Raw genomic sequence first — 20121 nt, forward strand, 5'->3', positions numbered from 1 at the left:
ACTAGAGACAAAGAACAGTGACCATGGTACTTAAGAAGGGAGTTCTCGAGCTAGGTATTCACAGATTCCAAGGAACTAAGTTTCCAAACTCATTGGAGCAGGCAGCTTACAGGTGAAGGCCAAGGGCCTCAGGTTGACCAGTCATATCTGGTAGAAGTTGGATTAGGCCATACTGAGTGATTTGGATACTCAAGCCAGGCCCTGATTGGTCATCTGAATGGAGCAGACACTTCTGGAAATGGAGAGTTTAGAAGTTCTCTAGATCAGAGTGAAGGTTCCCTTCCCATTTCTTCCCTAACCAGGCTTACAGGGAACAACAGATGTTCGCACAGTGAAGAGTTTAGTTCTTAACACCCCATGGCCTCCCTCTTTCTTGGTTCATCCCAACCAACCCCTTAAAATACCTCCCTTTACAGCCAGGAAGAAGCTGGAATGCTTTTAGAACAGTCTCTAAACAGATACTGAAATTAATAACTCATTTGGGTTCATTCTGCTGTTAAGGATCCCAAGGATATGGGGAGGGGTACAATAGGTTTTCAGACAGATGGTTGGTAGGAATAACGTTTGGAGGCCCTACTCCCATACACTCAAGCTGTGTGTCTCCATGTGCAGGTTTTAGGAAATAAGGGCAGAGAGAGATTAAATGTCTGGTTTAGCCAGTGAGTTGCATAGCCAATATTAGAACTCCAGGCTCCCTGAGCCACTTCCTCTGTGTCACACTGTTGCCTTATTTCCTGTTTTTCCACTCTGACTAATCATTACATGAAATTTGAAAAACAGTCACCAGGCTGAAGAATGCAAAGCCTTCAGGTAATTAAGGGTGTTGTTTATAGAGCCAAGAGAATGCAATGTATATGTAAAATATTTCCCCATATGTAAAATAAATAGATGTGAACTCCAGTCATCAGGGTTAACATCCTGCTTCATTTTGCACTTGGCTACTAGTTTCATCAAAATTACACATGTTTTGAGTGAGGCATGCTATCATTTCTCCTGTTCATTTTTGGTTTTAGTTTTTCAACAAAACTTACTACTTGAAATAGCTATAAATGAATGAATCAATCAATCAGTAAACCAATCCAGAACCCATATATTTTTGCCAGTCTTAAAATATCTATTTATTTATCATTTTAATAACATGTAATGTAAATAATATATCTTTTGTAAAAACTAAGGCATTTAATTCTTCCTGTAAAGGTGTAAACTGAAGACATTCATTCTAGCAGATGGCTTATTCTGCTATATTCATTTGTTATGTGTTCATTACTGCTATTTGTGCATTTTTGTACTTTACACCAGAGATTGGTAAATGTTTTCTGTAAAGGGCCAGATAGTAAATATTTTCCACTTTATGAGCCATACGATCTTGGGTGCAGTGACGCACCCCTCCAGTGTAACAAGAAAGCAGCCATGGATGGTACATAAACAAATGGGCATGGCTAGATCTGGCCCCAGGCTGTAGTTTGCCAGTTCTCTGCTCTACAGGACAAACTATATTGCATGGCAGGACAGGATGGCCTGCCAAGTGAAGTACATAGTTTTAAAGCGGTTGACTGACATTTCTGCGTGCAATTAAACTTATTTAATCTCTTCTCTCTGTAACTTGTTTGTACGTCTTATTTCACCAACGAGAGTGTAAGGTTTTTTTGATGATGGAGACAATAATTTATTAATTTCCTATTCGCCCTGAACTTCACACAAACAACCTTTCCCAGAGGAAAGAACGTGGGCTTTTACCTGTCAAACAGATCAGAATTCAAACCCCAGTCTTTCCACTGATCAGCTGTGTGAAACTGGACAGGTTATTGACTTTTGGCCTCCATTTCTTCATCTGTGAAAACAGAGATGACACCTACTTCATAGGAGAATGAAATGACATGTAATAGAAATAATATACCTTCTGTAAGAACTAAGGCATTTAATTTTTCCTGTAAAGGGCTAAAGACATATCCATTACAGCAGATGACTTCTTCTTTGTAAACCACGTAGTAACTGATGAGTCCGACTCCAGGTCAAAATCCTATCTATGTGAGATCCAGGCCCAACTATGAGCCATTAACAAGGCTTTGCCTGGCAAGCCTAAGGGGGGAAAGCCATTCTCTCCACACTCTGGTGTAGACAAGATAGTTTACAAACAGGGCATCTGAATTTTAAACAGGATGCTCATTTTCTAGATCTATTTTAAAAACAAGACTTTTCTTTCTAAATAACTACTATAAAATAGAAGATAGTGGCCTCATCACAGAGAGAATTCAAAGACTCGATCGATGAAAGGCCTTACATTTTTCTCCACAAGGCTCTCTTGAGGATGATGCTTGAAAAAGGGTATCAGTATCTGGTCACAGGGAGGTGGCAGCACAAGTTCCCTGGCTCCCTTCAGCTGGAAGTATGTTACCACATAAGGTGGCAGTAATTGTTCCCGTTCACATTCACACAAGCCACTTATTTGCATTCTAAGATGATGTAACAGCCACTGCTTGCCATTTTTGTGTGAATTACTTATTCAACATGAGCTTGAAGGGCTACACAGACTTAAAACTAATTTATTTGGGGGTGTAGCTGTTTACCAATCCAGTGATAGGGGAGAGGTGTTCTATCGTAATCACTGCGGTTTATAGGGTGTCTCAAGTGTATTGTACAGAATTTACAACCCCAGGATTATAGGGTAGGAAGCAAGCAATGGGTGCTGAAGGCAACCTTCCAGGTTCTATTTGTTTGTTTGTTGCTTATTAATATGAAAGGGCATTTTGTAGAACCAAAACAAATGAGGCGCCTTTCAATTTCTAAAGCACTGCAGAGTGTTACTTTGGTTTGGACAATGATGATCTAAACCCTAAGGGTCACAGAGCCAAGAGATCACACTGCCAAGAAGCAAAAGGGTAGTCATTAAAAGGATTCTTGATCAATGAGAACACTTTGCTGTGGTTTCATTTTTCTCCTGGATATTATAGAAGAGATAAAGTGAAATTTGAGAAAACAGAATCTCCCGGTGCCTATGGGAGAAGATACAACATGCTGTATAACATCAAAGAGACACAATTGTATTGCAATTTGTGAGCAGTCAGGGGAAGAAAACTTGTTTTAGTCCTGACAAGATTACAGAGCACAAGACAAGTGAGAAAAAGACTAAGAGTAGCAATGAACATCTAAAGAAGAAAAAAAAAAAAAACTTCCAAAAGATTTCTTCTTTATAGATAATCAATTTGGGGCTCACTCTCACTGTAGCTGAATTCTCTGAACACATTTATTCCCAAACTATTCAAAATACTTTCCAGGCCACGGTCCCTACCAAACAAGCTATCAGCAGTGGCTGAGAAAGAAGCTAGTCCCATACTAGCCAGAGTGGCAGGTAATGAGCAAGCTAAATCAGCTTGAGGAAAGATATACAATGCATTCTACATCAAACATAAATGATTTTTACAATATTCATGCTCTGTTTCCTTTTGCTAGCTTTAAGTTGGAGCTTACAATTTGGATCTAAATATTGTTTTTGTCAGAGATCTGCTCACCGATACTAATACCTACTAGTGCTTGAACACCTTGGCACTTTTATTCACCTCATTTCATCTCCATCCCAGTCACTCAAGGTGGGTTTTATGTCCATTTAAAATGAGGAAAAAATTATGGGGCACCTGGGTGGATCAGTTGGTTAAGTGTCCAGCTCTTGGTTTCAGCTGAGGTCATGATCTCACGGTTTGTGGGATCAGCCCCACATTACCCCCCATGCTGACAGCATGGAGCCTGCTTGGGATTCTCTCTTCCTCTCTCTCTGCCCCTTCCCAGAAGTATATGTGTGTATCTCTCTCTCAAAATAAAAAAATGAACTTAAAAAAAAAATTCTTTAATCAGGAAAAATTTTAAATAAAAAATTAAATTAAATATTAAATTAAACTAAATTCAATTCAATTCAATTCAATTACAAATGAGGAAATCATTTTCCTCTGAGAGATTTGGAAAGTGACTGGACACAAAAAAGTAGTAACTTGTAGAGCCAAGATTCAAGCCCCAGGCTGTTGATGCCAAAGTGTACCCACTTTCAACGCAGCCATAAGCCACCGAAATGTTTCTCGGTATTGCTTTACGGCAACAGAGTGACGCTGACTTCCTGACAGGACACATGCAACATATTAGTGACTATCAGCTACACACTGACTCCCCCTCAAAAGAGATTTCAGTCTTAAATTATAAATCGTACAAGAAAATCCTAAATAGACTGCATTTGTGAAATACATAAAACTTGGAAAGAATGGGAACCAAGGAACTGGTTTTCTTGTGCTGTTCTTTCTCTAGCAGATCGGGACAATAACTTGATTTCCTTCCCAGTCCTCTTCCATCCCTTCCTCCCCTCTGGCCGCAGAAAAGTCTCCAATTCAGGTTGACCAGCTGCCTTCATAGAACCCATTCCACTCAGCTTCTGCTAGACCTCATTCTCTCCAGAATTTTCTCAACCCATGTCTGGGGCAGAATTTCCATTCTTAAAGGGCTTAGGAGCAGCAATCTTAACTGAAAGAGACAACTGAACCTCTAGTATTATAGCACTTTAAATAAAACAGAAAAAGCATAATTGCCTGTACCCGCAAGGAAGGTTAAGAGCCCCCAGACCTCCTTCCTGGGAGGGCCGCACTCTCATCTCTGCTCCACTTCCTTCACTTGCTGCTTCCTACCCTCCACCTGGACCTGGATCCTGTTTTTCTTGTTCAACTATTTACATTGTCAAACTTGTTAAGATGTGGAAAGAAAATGAGGTCAAAGTTTAGGTGGCAGACTTCAGGCCCCACCCTGGCACCAGTTTTCTGTATTGTCTAGAAAACAAGTAACTCAGCCCACAGTGATTGACAAAGCCTAAAGAGTCATCCATTCGCTTTGCTTCTCTTTCCACTCTGCAGGGTTATTTAAAATGTTTGCTTTCACTGATCTGTGCATTTTTATTATCAGACAGTTGTTTACACAGACTAAGAACACAGACACTGCCTTTCCAGCTCAATGTGTCAAAAGACCAAGGTCATCTTCTCTTTCAGCTGCCACTATCCTCTGCCCTCTTCTGTCTTCCAACTGGCACAGGATCAGCAAAAGGTTATGATTCAGAGCTTTCCTGCACCACACACATGACAGGGCTGAGTGTGGGGCTCTGTGGACAGCCTGCCTGGTCTCTACTGAGCAGCCATGTGACCTTGTAGGAGCTATTGAACTCTTCTAGGCCGCAGGGGCCCCGTCTGCCCAATGGGAAATATTAACAGTCTCCCTCTCATAGAAGCATCGTGAGAATGAGATTAAAGAATCCATGTGAACTGCTTAGCTCAGTACCTGGGAGTCGTGCTCAAATTTTAACAAATGCTCAATAATAAGTGACACCTTCTATGAAACAGTTTGAGTACAAGCTTGTTTCCAGTGCAATTGACACTTTCTACTACCAGCTCTTGCTGGGAGCCCAGAGAGATATGCTCTCTGTGAGGGCCAGCCTCACACATAGATGAATGTCTTTAGTTCTATCAAGATCACCCAACTCTGTGAAAGTCAGTCTTCCACCTATTTTGACCCCTGAAATCTGTATACGAGGGCAAAGCCCTTCATCTCTTACTGGAGACAATGTTTAAATTCTAAAAAATTCCCTTTCTATACATGCCCTGAACACAGATGATCCTTTCTTTCCTCCTAAAAGTAGTCTCAGTATCATCATTGCAAATGAAGAGATAGAAGCCCAAGGCGGGATGGGGGAGGGGCAGATTGTATGCTGTGCATTCTTATTTGTCTGAATATTTAGACAAAAATGGTTGCATCTATCTTCCCTGTTGCCCCTTCTAAGTGTAAGTATGGTGGGAAAAGTTCCTTCTCTTCCCTTTGTCATGGTTAACCTCCTATCAACATAAACAAGGAGAATCAGCTGTGTCTGGTCTTACGTGAAAACTCAGAACAGAGACTGACTGACAATTCCATGAAGATGGTGCAAGGAGAAAAATATTGTTTTGGTAAAAGACTCAAGATATTCTCCAGGTCAACCCTGACGATTTCAGTTAATGAACCGTCATTGATCAAAGCAGAGGCTAAATGAAGAAAGAGCGTGAGGCTGACAGGATGGAGTGAGCAGGCCAGGCAGGCCAGGCAGGGTGGGGTGAGCAGGGACAGAGGAAACAAGGACAAGAAGAAACAGGAGGGAGAGACTGCTGAGATCCAATGATCTCTGCACCATTCAACTGTCACAAAATCCCAATCCATGTGAGGACGCACGATTTACATGTGCGTCAAGCTCCTCTCTGTGAAACAGGACGCCTTGGTAAGGTCTGAAGAAGCTCCTTGAAAAAGGAGCTCAGCTACAGAGTCTTCATTTCCCCACAAAAGCCAAGAGAATTGGAGACTAGAGATGAACAGTTTAAAGAGTTTTAGGAACCAAAACAATTGAAGGAAATATTGGGTATTTTTCTTAACAGCTTTAAAAATTTTTTTTTTCAATGTTTATTTATTTTTGTGAGAGAGGGAGAGTGTGAGAGGGGGAGGGGCAGAGAGCTGGGGGGTGGGGGTGGACAGAGGATCCCAAGCAGGCTCTGCACTGATGGCAGAGAGCCTGACTAGGGGCTCAAACTCACAAACCGTAAGATCATGACCTGAGGCAAAATTGAACTCTTAACCAACTGAGCCACCCAGGCGTCCCTTTCTTAACAGCTTTTAATGAGGGCTTCACCTAGTGGTAAGATTCTAGACACTACCTGGAGGGGGACAATGAGGCTTAAATTTTTTGAGAAAATATTGTTCTCTGTCATTTACACAATATAGTTGTTCCTTGTATCTGCTTCTATTTACTTACTTACTTACTTACTTGCTTATTTATTTATTTAGGCTGTGAAGGAATGGACCCTGCATAGATAAATGAGTGTCCAGTGTTAAATGAGAGGAAAATGTTATAATTCTGGAGCATTCACAGGTGCAGTGAAAATTTAATTACCAGACCCTGGAACAGCACAACCTCTAATTGCAGCTATTTCCTTTTGTTCCTTGACTGCTGCCCCCTGGCCCTGCCCTTCAATGATTTTATTTTCCCATAGTAAATACTGCAAGAAACAGCTGTTCTGGAATTAGAAACCCTCTATCCCACTAATCTACTTTCCTACTGCTTAAGAATAACACATGAGATATCAAGGTTTATCTTTTAATAAAAATACACTTAAATTCATTGTTTCTTTGGATGTTAATAATATTTCTTGAGATGACTTTTATTTAATAAACCATACTGGGAATCGCTGATGGAGTATATATTTGTTGGATACTTTTCTAAATTTCTTCTTCTGAAGGAAATTTTTTTTCAAAGGAACATTGTTACAGCTCTACAATCCCTTACCCACAATTCCAAAACCCAAAAAGCTCTGAAATTGGAAAGTGTTTCATAACACAGTTGGCAGCAAAAATGGATTTGACCCAAACTCATTTGAAGTCAAAACCTGACCTGAGCTGGCATAAGCCTATTTACAGTTTTCAGTTATCCTACAATGTACTGCGAAAGTAAATACACTTTTCTGCAGAAATATTAATGGACTTTATTACACGGTGCTGCCCTACACCCCATTTTACATGCTACGTGATACATTACTATTCTAAAATCTGAAAAAATCTGAATTGTGATATACATCTGGCCTCATAAGCTTCAGATTAGAATTCATGGTTCCACAAATATTTGTTAAATAAATAAATGAACTAAGACCTTCACAAGTGCATGTTTTACTATGTTAAACCCAGGCCAGCTTTTAAGCAATAGCTCTGATCTCCTTTGTCATCTCATTAGACGTTCACCCAAAGAGAGAGGAGCTCTGAGACTTTGGCATTGCAGACAGGCTTCAGGACTTCTTTTGTCATATACAGTGATGAATGGAGGTTGAGCCCTGGGTATCCATTGGATCGTTTTACCACATCATCCATTTAACCACTCTTTCTTCCATTCATCCACCAAATATTTATTAAGTGTTACCACCAGACACTAGGCTAGTATAAGAAACACAAAGATGGGGGCGCCTGGGTGGCTCGGTGGGTTAAGCATCCGACTTCGGCTCAGGTCATAATCTCACGGTCCGTGAGTTCGAGCCCCACGTCGGGCTCTGTGCTGACTGCTCAGAGCCTGGAGCCTGTTTCAGATTCTGTGTCTCCCTCTCTCTCTCTCTGCCCCTCCCCTGTTCATGTTCTGTCTCTCTCTGTCTCAAAAATAAATAAACGTTAAAAAAATTTAAAAAAAAAAGAAACACAAAGATGAATGAGACTAGTCTCTATACTCTAAAAACTCCTATGTGTATACAGAGAACAGATTGGTGGTTGCCAGAAGTGGGGGTGGGGGACCAAAATGGGTGAAGGGAGTCAAAGGTAAAAACTTCCAGTTGTAAAATAAATGTCATGTGATGTAATGGGCAGAATAGCGACTGTAGTTAACAATACTGCACTGCATATTTGAAAGTTGCTAAAAGAGTAGATCTTAAAAGTTCTCATCACAAGAAAAAATTTTTGTAACTATGATCTCATGGTTCATGAGTTCGAGCCCTGAGTTGAGCTCTGTGCTGACAGTGCGGAGCCTGCTTGGAATTCTGTCTTTCCTTCTCTCTCTGCCTCTACCCGACTTGTGCTCTCTCTCTCTCTCTCTCTCTCTCTCTCTCTCCCTCTATCTCTCAAAATAAATAAATAAACTTAATTTAAAAAGTTCTACACTATGTAAGGCACTAAGTATACAAAAGTGAATAGACCTTGCTAGAGGACACTAACTCTCGTGAGAGAGGTTGACACTCAAGGAAAATCTATCCTTTTGCAGACATAGGGGGAAAATTCCTATCTCTGGCTATGAAAGTCAAAAAGCTCTCCCAATAGTGATATCTGAGCCAGAATGGTTGTGGATTTAGGGAGATACTTAGAGAAATGGTATTCTAAGAAGTCAGAGCATGGGCAGAGGCACTGAGTCTGGAAATAGTTTGGCAGGTTGAGCTACAGTCCATTTTGAATGGCTGCAGTTCAAGATGCATGTGGAAATAGAATATTTAAAACATTGATGAGAGCCAGATCATGAAAGGACTATGTTCCAAGCTAAGGAGTATATACCTTTTCCTCTAGGCAATGAGGAACACTTGAAGGATTTTAAAGTAATTGAGGGACATAATCAGATTAATACATGAGCAAGATTCCTCAGATAAGGAATAGTTTGGAGGAGAACAAAAATAGTGAATATGTTTCCATCTAGATGCCCTTAGAGAAGGCAAATGAAGAGTATTTATGTCTTGCAGGGCTGGCCCTAAGTGAGTTACAAGGCCCTAAAAGAACTCATGAAGGAAGAAGTGAATTTTCATCACCCCTTTGTCATTCTCTTTCCTTATATCTCACTTCCCCATGGAGGTCCCCAGTGACACTGTGATGTTCAGACTGGCTGAGCTTCTTTGAAAAAACATGGCATTGCATTTCTTTTATAATGAAGAATAATGTAATAGCAAATATTTCCCCCTTGAAATATTTTTTGCAGCAAGGAAACAGATAATTTAGACAACAAAAACATAATTTTCTCCTTCCTTTTTCCTAAGTATCTTTGCTACATTTAACATCCTCTGAAAGTTAAGAGGCATCCCAAGAACAAAGTAATAACCATGAACAGTTCACATGCAGCCCCTGGGGTCACCATGGTATAGCATACATTTTTTGTGAATTCTGGTTTAATGGATAAAATCTAAGCAAAGACAATAAAGCAACAGTTCAAACAATTTCCTGTCAGTTCCTTTACATAACTATGGAACAAATGAGTGTCTATTAATTCTTGGGCCAAGCTCAGAAGCACTAAGGAGAAGGAAATGTATATTTACATCCTTTGATGAGGAGAGTATTTAACAATGACAAATCTTATTTCTTTTATTTTGAATTTCATTTATTTATTTTGAGAGAGTATGTGAGCACAAGTGGATGAGGGGCAGAGAGAGAAGGAGAGAGAGAGAGAGAAAGAATCCCAGGCAGGCTCCACATTGTCAGTGCAAAACCCAGCTCAGGGCTTGATCCCATGAACCATGAGATCACGACCTGAGCCAAAATCAAGAGCCTGACATTCAACCAACTGAGCCACCCAGTCTCCTCTAATCTTATTTCTTGATCTGAAAAAAACTCTCTCTGCCTTGTTATTGGCTTCAGAAGGATGGGATGTAATTGACAGGGACTTTTACATTACATGGACCTCTTAATTAACAAGGTAAAGATAGTGATATGGTTTGATCTGAGATGCTTTCCTGAATCACCTCCTTCATCTGTGTATCATTTGGCTCCACTGAAGTTAGAATGCTGCCTTCTTTGGGTGACCTCTTTTAAAATTTAGATACCTAGGAATGAGTTCTACATGAAGCTTCATCCGGAGTGGTTAAGTGGCTTAGAGTTACACAGCTAGCTTGGAAAAGCCCAGAATCTTAGCTTTGATTTCTGATTTGCTATTTATCAACACACTGCCTATTGCCTGATTATAACCTCATGAAGAAGCCTGATTAGGAAGCCATTTCAAGACCCAAAATCACACAAAATTGTTCAAATAATAAAATAGTTATTGAATATTAATAACTGAATGTTAAGCACTATCTGACATGCCCCTCACCCTACAGGGCTTTAAACACAGCCCATGTCAGTGCCACGAATATAATTCTTCATCTGAGCTCTCATTGGAAATCACTCACTAGTCTATGAATAAACCAGGAAGCTCATGCAGTCTGCCAAGCCTCAGTCTCCTTATTTGCAAAAACAAAACAAAAAATACGGAATAATTTCTTCCCTGTCAATTTTTCAGGATGATTTCATGGTTTAGACCAGGCATTAGTCCACCTAATCTGGCCCATGGGCCAAATCTAGCCCATCACCTGATTTTGGAAATACAGTTTTATTGGAACACAGCCACATTCATCTATTTATGTGTTGTCTATGGCTGCTTTCATGAAAAGTTAAGACCATATGGCCCACAAAGCATAAAATATTGACTATCTGGTGCTATAAAGAAGTTTGCCAGCCTCTGGTTTAGATGAGTGTTGATATGTGCAGGAATTTGCAATGTAGCATATATATTTTGTTTGGTGCAGACCCAGGGGCAGAGGATTCAACCTACTAGAAGTTGGGACACTTAAAACACCAACCTTGGATTGACCTAATCATGTGGGAAACACTCAGTAACATATTAGGGTCAGCACCCTACACCATACACATGACCTACTCATGGGGAAACACTCACGGATATGTTAGGGTCAGCACCCTACACCTGATGAGTCTCTTACACCACTTACACCAGCTGAGTCTCCAGAATAGCCAAAAGGAACCAAGAAGGCATCAAATATAAATAAATTTAAATTTAAAAGTAAACTTGGAAATGGTAAGAAATTATAGAATCTGATAAGATCTTTCCCCCAGTAGGCTGTATAGTCTATGGAACCTAAGGGACCAAAAGAGGCACATAGTTTAGACTGGGGACATGCTGATAAGTTTTCACTGAGAAGTCCTCCATGCGCATCTATATCCAGATAAATTCTTTCTTTTAAAATTGAAAAATAATAAAGTACACAACTTTTAAGTACACCTTTTTTAAAGTTTATTTATTTAGAGAGAGAGAGAGAGAGAGAGAGTAAGTGTGCGTGCAAGTACACGTTGGGGAGGGACAGAGAGAGACAGGGAGAGAGACAGAATCCCAGGCAGGCTCCACACTGTCAGTGCAGAGCCCAATACAAGGCTCAAACTCATGAACCGTGAGATCATGACCTGAGCCAAAGTCAGATGCTTAACTGATGGAGCCACACAGGCGCCCCTTAAGTACACACTTCAATCAATTTTTATCTATATATATATAACTGAGTAGCCAATATCTAGATCAAGGTATTGAACATTTCCAACAACCCAGAAGGCTCCTCTGAGCTCCCATTCAGTTGATAGCCCCCTAAAGAAACCAGGTATTCTGGTATCTGTCATTATCAATCAGTTACGCCTGGCTTTTGAACATCATACCTGTAGAACCAGTCTATAGTCTTTTATGGCTGGCTTCCTTTGCTGTGAAAAAACCACATGAATTCAAGATCAGTCGTTCCCTTCCTTGGCTGTGAAGTTAGTCAAAACAACACAAGAACAGAAATTAGGGCAGCTGATACACACTGCCTACTGAGATCTGGCACGTTAGCGCCAAGGTAGACCCTCACTATTGTTCTTTGGCTCATGCAAATGTCAGCTGCATTGCATTTTTCAAATGGTAAATATCATCCTGCTCCCTAACAGCTAAAGGCCCAGGGGAAAGACTCTTCACTGTAATCAAATGCTTGCCTCAGCCTTGCCTGCTTAAAATAAAACCTGCACCCTCAGCAGTCTGTCTTCGAAGATCTTCACACATTTGCCAAAGGCCCATGCCTCAGAGTAAACCCTGGCGCCTACACCACTACCTCTACAGAAACATGATCACCTGTATAAGTGGCCTCTTGACGGGGGACAAAGCTGCGTCAAGTTTCAGCGACTCACCATGGTGAAAATCAAACATGTTCAGCACCTACAGAGTCACCAAGGCTAAAGGCACACACCAAGCTAGAAACCTCAATCCTCACATATAGTTTGTTCTCACAAACTGCACTTCTTGTTAATGTCCTAAGATTTGGCCCACTGACACAGAGATGTTTGGGGCTGTGAGGTGGTCCGACAACTGGGACCTCTCTATCACCCTGAGTTCTGAACCAATTGAGAAATGAGGCAAAGAGTCAGCTTTTGTCAAAATATTCCATGTTTTACTGACAGAGCCTAGGTTGATGGACAAAGATTACATCTGCAGGCAGACAGACTTCCTAATACCAAATCCTAGAGTGAGACACTCACCAGTCCAATCACAGACAAAACTACATCACCTCAAGCCTGTCCTGATGGCATGGAAAAGCTGAGGAGAATGTTGGCTCCCAGCAGGCAGCTTTCTTCCCTGAGGAAGGGGGAGAGGAAGAAGCTGAGTTACATGTGCCCAATTTCTCCTTCTAAACTCACCAAACAGATTAAATCATTCTTCTTCCCTGGGGAGACACTAATGAGAGGATGGAAAGAGCTAGAAGTTTTATAATGAGTGGAGTTTCCTCCACATAGAAGGAAACATCAGAAAAGGTAAGATTCCTTGAACAGAAATATAAACTATCAATAAAATATTAGCTAATACTCTATTAGTATTGTTACAGTTAGAAATATTATACCATACTTAAAACATGGAGTAAATATTAGCCAGAATATGTTGTTAACTAATTGAAAACCATTTTCAGGGACCATAAATGGTAAGATATTTGTTATTTTTGCAAAGTGCTTTAGATGTCAGACCCAGAAGATAGCTTACAAAAAGGGCATCTCTCTCTTTTTTTTTTTCTCATTTATGACAGGGAATACTGTATTCAAACTCATCAGAGAAATGGACAGCTTGGGTCTATAACAAAGTACTGTGTTTAAAGCACAGGTCAGTAATTGTATGTGAGAATATACATTGCTACATACAAATTAACTGGTCAGATCACAACTTTTCAATGTTTAAAACAGAATAAGCTTCTCTGTAAAAGTAACACCTTTGTCCTTTTATTAACTTTAGTATTCCTCTCCTTCTTCCTTGCCCTCTCCTTCAACAGAATCCACACCAACGTCCTCATAATCCTTCGCAAGGGCAGCCATGTCCTCACAGGCCTCAGAAAACTCTCCTTCCTCCATGCCCTCACCCACATACCAGTGAACGAAGGCACGCTTGGCATATATCAGGTCAAACTTGTGGTCCATGAGAGCCCAGACCTCAGAAATGGCTGTGGTGTTGCTCAGCAACGCACACAGCTCACTGTACTGTGGCAAGGTCTCCACCAGGTACCACAGTGGGAGGCTGGTAATTAATGCCAACACTGAAGCCAGTGGGGCACCAGTCCACAAACTGGAGGGTACACTTAGTCTTGATAGTGGCAATGCCAGCATTGACATATTTAGGAACCACATCACCACAGTACAACAGGGAGCAAACCAAGTATTTACCATGGTGAGGGTCATACTTCACCATCCGGTTGGCTGCCTCTAAGAATGCATTGATCTCTATTACAGAAAGTTGTTCATGGTAGGCTTTCTCAGCAGAGATAGTAGGGCATATGTGGCCAGAGGAAACTGGATGTGAGAATAGGGTACCAGATTGATCTGAAATCCTGTCAGATCAACATTCAGGGCTCCATCAAATCTGAGGGAAGCAGTGATAGAGGGCACAATTTGACCTATCAACCTATTCAGGTTAGTATAGGTTGGGTGGTCAATATTTCTACAACAGATGTCATAGATGGCCTCATTGTCTACTGTGAAGGCACGATCAGAGTGCTCCAGGATGGTGTGGGTAGTGGGGATGGAGCTGTAGGGCTCAACTACACCTGTGGAAACCTGGTGGCTAGGTAAATGGAGAACTCCAGCTTGGCTATTACTTCACAACTGAGATACTGATTATTCAAATGATAATTTTAAGACATAAATTACCTTTCTTTAAGACCAATCTCAAAAAGTTTAAAGAACAGAAAAGAGGAGTAAAAATGCCAAAGTATCTAAAATGATGAATGAAATATGTTGTTTTTACAAAACTAAAAACTAGAAAAACACCTTCCTTAGTCGAGGTACAACATAAATGACATAGTGATCATATTGAAAATTTACAGCTATGGGAATGCAAGCTGGTGCAGCCACTCTGGAAAACAGTATGGAGGTGCCTCAAAAAACTAATAATAGAACTACCCTACGACCCAGCAATTGCACTACTAGGCATTTATCCACGGGATACAGGTGTGCTGTTTCGAAGGGACACATGCACCCCCATGTTTATAGCAGCACTATCATCAATAGCCAAGTATGGAAAGAGCCCAAATGTCCATCGATGGATGAATGGATAAAGAAGATGTGGTGTATATATACATACCATGGAGTATTACTCGGCAATCAAAAAGAATGAAATCTTGCCATTTGCAACTATGTGGATGGAACTGGAGGGTATTATGCTAAGTGAAGTTAGAGAAAGACAAAAATCATATGACTTCACTCATATGAGGACTTTAAGAGACAAAACAGATGAACATAAGGGGAGGGAAACAAAAATAATATAAAAACAGAAAGGGGGACAAAACAGAAGAGACTCATAAATATGGAGAACAAACGTTTTGAGGGTTATGGGAGGGGCTGTGGGAGGGGGGGATGGGCTAAATGGGTAAGGGACACTAAGGAATCTACTCCTGAAATCATTGTTGCACTATATGCTAACTAATTTGGATGTAAATTTTAAAAAATTAAAAATAAAATTAAAAAGGAGAAAATTTACAGCTAAATTAGCAAAGTCAACTAAATCTTTCATGTTATAAAATACATTTTCTAAACTAAGAAAAAAATATAAACAGTTGTTTTGGTGAAGTCTTGTTCCCCTACCGTGCTCATGATTATTAAAACATATTGTTGGAGCGCCTGGGTGTCTCAGTCGGTTAAGTGTCTGACTTCGGCTCAGGTCATGATCTCACAGTCTGTGGGTTCGAGCCCCGCATCGGGCTCTGTGCAGAGCCAGGAGCCTGTTTCAGATTCTGTGTCTCCCTCTTTCTCTGACCCTCCCCTGTTCATGCTCTCTCTCTCTCTGTCTCAAAAATAAATAAATGTTAAAAAAAATTTTTAAAAAACATATTGTATCTCATTACCAATAAAGACACTGAAAGTGGCTCTATGCCTCTCCTCAAACTCTATAGGCTTCCTCATGGCTGACGTCTTCCTCATGTGCTGTCAGTTCTAGAAATGTGCTCAAAATCAGTGAAGTACCCCCCTAGCTAGCCTTCAAGAGTTATTGCTGGATCCTAGGACACTAACCAAATTATCATGACGCCTTTCCAGTGCTCTACACACCATTGTTACACAAACGTTCTTTGGTGTAATTCATCAAAAAGTTCCTAGGAGGTAGAGAATAATAGTGTTTCAAAACCTTAAAACTCTAAGGCAAGTCCATCCTGGTTCAAACCTGGCTTGACTCTAACAAATAGTGTATTTCAGGCAAGGGATTTAACTTACCCTTCCCTCAGTTTTCTTTTTTTTAATTTGCAATAGGCAGGTGATAGCAACTTCATTAGGGCTCTTGTAAGATCTGCATGGGATACCACACGTTAACTGCACCGAATGGTATCAAACCCATAGAGACAGCCAGCTATTCTGCCTATAAAAGATATTTATGCATCCTCACCATATGGGCAATTTTAATTTAGTCATTTTAGAGAATCCCAAGTCCTTGTTATGATTTCAGCCTTTGTTAATGGTAATCATAATGTAATGATGTAATGCTAGTAATCATAATATAGTCAGCTCTCAGTTACTCATGTTCCTGTACAGGAGCATTGGTCTCAGTTAAACACACACGCATAAGACACACACATACACACACACATGCAGAGTCACACACATCCTTCTTCATTACGGGACTGCCACAAACTGAATGTTTGAGTCCCCTCAAATTTCATATGTTAAAACCTAATTCCCAGTATAATAGTATTTGGAAGTAGAACCTTCAGGAGGTGACTGAGTCATGAAGCGGAGCCCTCATGAATGAGATTAGTGCCGTTGTAGAAGAGGCCCCAGAGAGCTTTCCACCTCTCTCTACCATGTTAGAACACAGCGAGCTCTCACCAGACACTGAATCTACTGGCACTTTGATCTTGAACTTCCCAGCCTCCAGAATTGTGAGAAATTAATTTCTGTTGTTTATAAGCCACCCAGTGTATGAAAATGTTACAGCAGCCCAACTGGACTAAGACAGGGAGGTACCATGATAAAGCCTGAGGATACCTCATACTTTAGCCATGTGAGCTCTAACTGGTTCATATAATTCCCTCAATTTTATTTAAACTGAAAACACTGTGGAAACAGGGCAGTGTTTTCCCTTTAAAGTCTTTAAACATAATACTGGTGCTCTTCAATCTGAGACAGTATGGATGCAGTCAGTCCTAATTAATGTTAGGGACACAAAGTAGATTCCCTAATTCTATACTTACTTCCATTCTTCTGATTCACTGCAGTATATTTATATTACTTTTACTGCTCTTTGTAATGTCTCAAAAAATAAAATATGCCTGTTCTTGCCTTGAATCAAAGAGGTATAATAAATTTTCTGTAATAGCTGCAATGTCTAAAATATTTTTGAGCATGTAATAAAGAACAGTTATCATAAGTGTGCAAATAACAACGTTTTCCCACGATCAATTTAAGTATCTAATGCGCTGGAAAAATCAGAGGTTTGCTAGTAGTCCAGATTATCTGTTAGTTGCTCAGTCAAATGCCATCTTTTTTTATTATTATCATTCAGGGAAAAAGCCTTTTATTTGTAACACTTTCTCTTTGATCAATACTTCTTGCTCTTTCCCTTATTTTCATCTACTAAATTATTCTTGCCAGCATCATTTGATCTGTTTTCAGAACACAGATCTCCTAATAGCAAAAAATATATTCCAGATAAGAACCTATTAATATTGTACCTGAGAACAAGGACCATTTCTTCCTCTATACTTCTTTTGCATTGCCCAGAATTGCTGAATACTTTCTATGAAACCTAAAGGTTTAACTCTCTGCTCCTTAGAATTATTCTAAAAATAAGGCTTAAGTCTGCAGGCTGCAAAAACATTTCTTTACATCTTTCATGACTAGTGGGATTATAGGACCTCCAATTCTTTTTTTATTATTTAAATGTGTTTTTTTTTATTTTTTTAATGTTTATTTTTGAGAGAGAGACAGACAGACAGAGCTTGAGTGGGGGGGGGGGGGGGCAGAAAGCGAGGGAGACACAGAATCCAAAGCAGGTTCCAGGCTCTGAGCTGTTAGCACAGAGCCCCACCTGGGGCTCAAACTCATGAACCATGTGATCATCACCTGAGACAAAGTTAGATGCCTAAATGACTGAGCCACCCAGGTTCCCCCATGATTTCCCATTCTTAACTGGGAGGTTGGGAATAGTCTTGGTGGAGTGGCATTACCTTGTTATCTGACAAATACAGCATTTTGCTACTCTCAAGGATCTAATAACCCATGAAAATGAAAGTGACCGAGCAACTGAATATGTAAGAATCATCATGGAAAAAGAAAATTTATACTCACTTTACTGTTTGTGACACTGAACTTGAATATTATATTTTTAGGTACCATCAAGCTGAAGGATAAAGCTTTACCACTAAATTGTTAAATATCCATTAAGACACTGCCTCATTCCTGAAATATCTCAGAAGGCTGAAATATTCGTTTAATTCACTGAACAGTATTTAAGTGCTTACTGTGTGTCAAGGATTGTGTTAAGCACAAAAGCTATAATCATGAGCAAGATGGATGGAGCTTCCCATCCATCTGAGAAGACAAAATTAAATAAAACACAGCAGTAAAGTGTAAAAAAGTGCCACTGAAATTGCTGCTATTCACAGGCTAGGAAAATCCAATTTTTAATCCCAGGTCTGCCTTAAGCCACCAATTCTGTTCTCCACTCGTTGAAAGAATATATTAAAATACCTCATTAATCCATCCCTTTTAGCTTTGCCCCCATGACACTGTCTTAGGATATGCCCTATCATTTCTCACCTGTTTGCTCCTTTCAATCCATTCTTTATGCCATGCTAGAGAGATGTTTCCAAAATGCAAATCTAAAAACTAAAATAAAATAAAATGCAAATCTGATTGCATCTCCTTTGCTGCTAATACTGCTAATAAAGTATGGACGATTTTCCCACATCATTTCTGGGTCCTACATTCCCATTTCCTTAGTTCTGGCCTCATTCAACCTCATGAGGCATTAACGCTCCATGGTCAGAAGACGGCCAGCTCTGGCTCCAATTCTGCCACCAACCAGCTGTGTGTGACTGAGAGCTATGTCACAGTCTCTCTAGCCCCAGGGTCCTCATGAAGTCATATGACTAAGTCATCTTCAAATCCCTTTCAGCTCTCTGACTGGGCAGAACCACCAAAGTTTAGTGCAGAAAGTCAGATCTAGTTTGGAGTTCTGCCTTTGCCAATTACCTAGTTGTGTGGCTTTGTGCAAGTTATTAAACCTCTCTGTACCATTAGTTTCATCACAAATAATATGGTGGTACATAACCATATTATACATAATATGGAAATATATAATGGAAGTCTCCAGGTATAGAATAAGGAGATATAACAATATCTTCCAAACTGAATTCTTTAGAAGGTGAAGTGAATTATATGGTAATAATTATTTATACTCTGATTTCTCTTTTCAGTCAAATGTTAGTCATAAAATTGATTTTCTGCTCTGTGTATTAGCTGAGGAAATTTAGAAATATTCTTACTGTGCAATTAAACAGGGGTCACCAATAGAAATATTAAGTTAGTAATATAGTATAGGAAACCTGAAGTTCTGTGAAAAAGCATATACTTATATTGGCCTCTATTAATTCCCCAAACCTGATAAAACCATTTTTAGTTGCCTGTTATTTTTGGTTATCTATGACTTTATACATTTTTTATTGTAAACAATTATGTGTTCAATAACTTGTCTAATTACCAAAGTTACTATATTAGGAATGATTCATTTTTCAAACATTTATCGTGAGTGCCATGCCAGATACTGAGCATATAAAATAAATGAGACAGTCCCTGCCCTCAAAGAGCTCACAGTCTACAATGTTGGTAGGCAAGGCATATAAGTATGCAAAATATATAATCCTTCTAAGACTTGAAAATGGTATTAAAAATTGACAGTATAATTTTCATATCTATGAGAAAGATGCACAAGGGAGCTTGAACAAAATAATATCAAGATACCTTACAAAGTAAAATTCTAATTTTGTAATTTAGCCTACCTATCAAATGCCAAAAGAAAAACTCTCAAAATATGGAGCAGAATAAACTGATCTTAATTAAAAGTCACTAACAGGCTTGCCTGAGAGCTGCTGCTGAAGAAATACATCTCATTAGCTCTTCTGGGAGAAAAGGGAAAGAAAAATATTGCAAATGTACAACAGGCTTCTAAGTGGAAATGGCCTCATTTGGAGGATTCCATTTATTGATTGACATTTGAGGGATTTAAGAGTGCTTTGAAAGTGTCCCTCGATGCCTTCCTCCTTGACCTATTTGTTAATCACAAACTTCAGGGACTTCTTGAAAGGCAAGCTT

General features: G+C 39.8%; 1 long non-coding RNA gene across 1 annotated transcript in view; it reads right to left on the bottom strand.

Annotated features, from left to right (window-relative positions):
* The window catches only part of LOC109262428 (uncharacterized), a 203686-nt gene that overhangs the window by 131049 nt on the left and 52516 nt on the right, over window positions 1-20121 (bottom strand). Inside the window, exons 2-3 of the long non-coding RNA XR_002077777.2 lie at window positions 15829-15908; window positions 1738-1855 (exon numbers count right to left, since the gene is read on the bottom strand). This is a non-coding gene — a long non-coding RNA (uncharacterized LOC109262428). The remainder of the gene's footprint in view (window positions 1-1737; window positions 1856-15828; window positions 15909-20121) is intronic.

This window comes from Panthera pardus, unplaced genomic scaffold, assembly GCF_024362965.1.
Source record: "Panthera pardus isolate Hobbes unplaced genomic scaffold, ASM2436296v1 HiC_scaffold_13, whole genome shotgun sequence".
Lineage (NCBI taxonomy): Eukaryota > Metazoa > Chordata > Mammalia > Carnivora > Felidae > Panthera > Panthera pardus.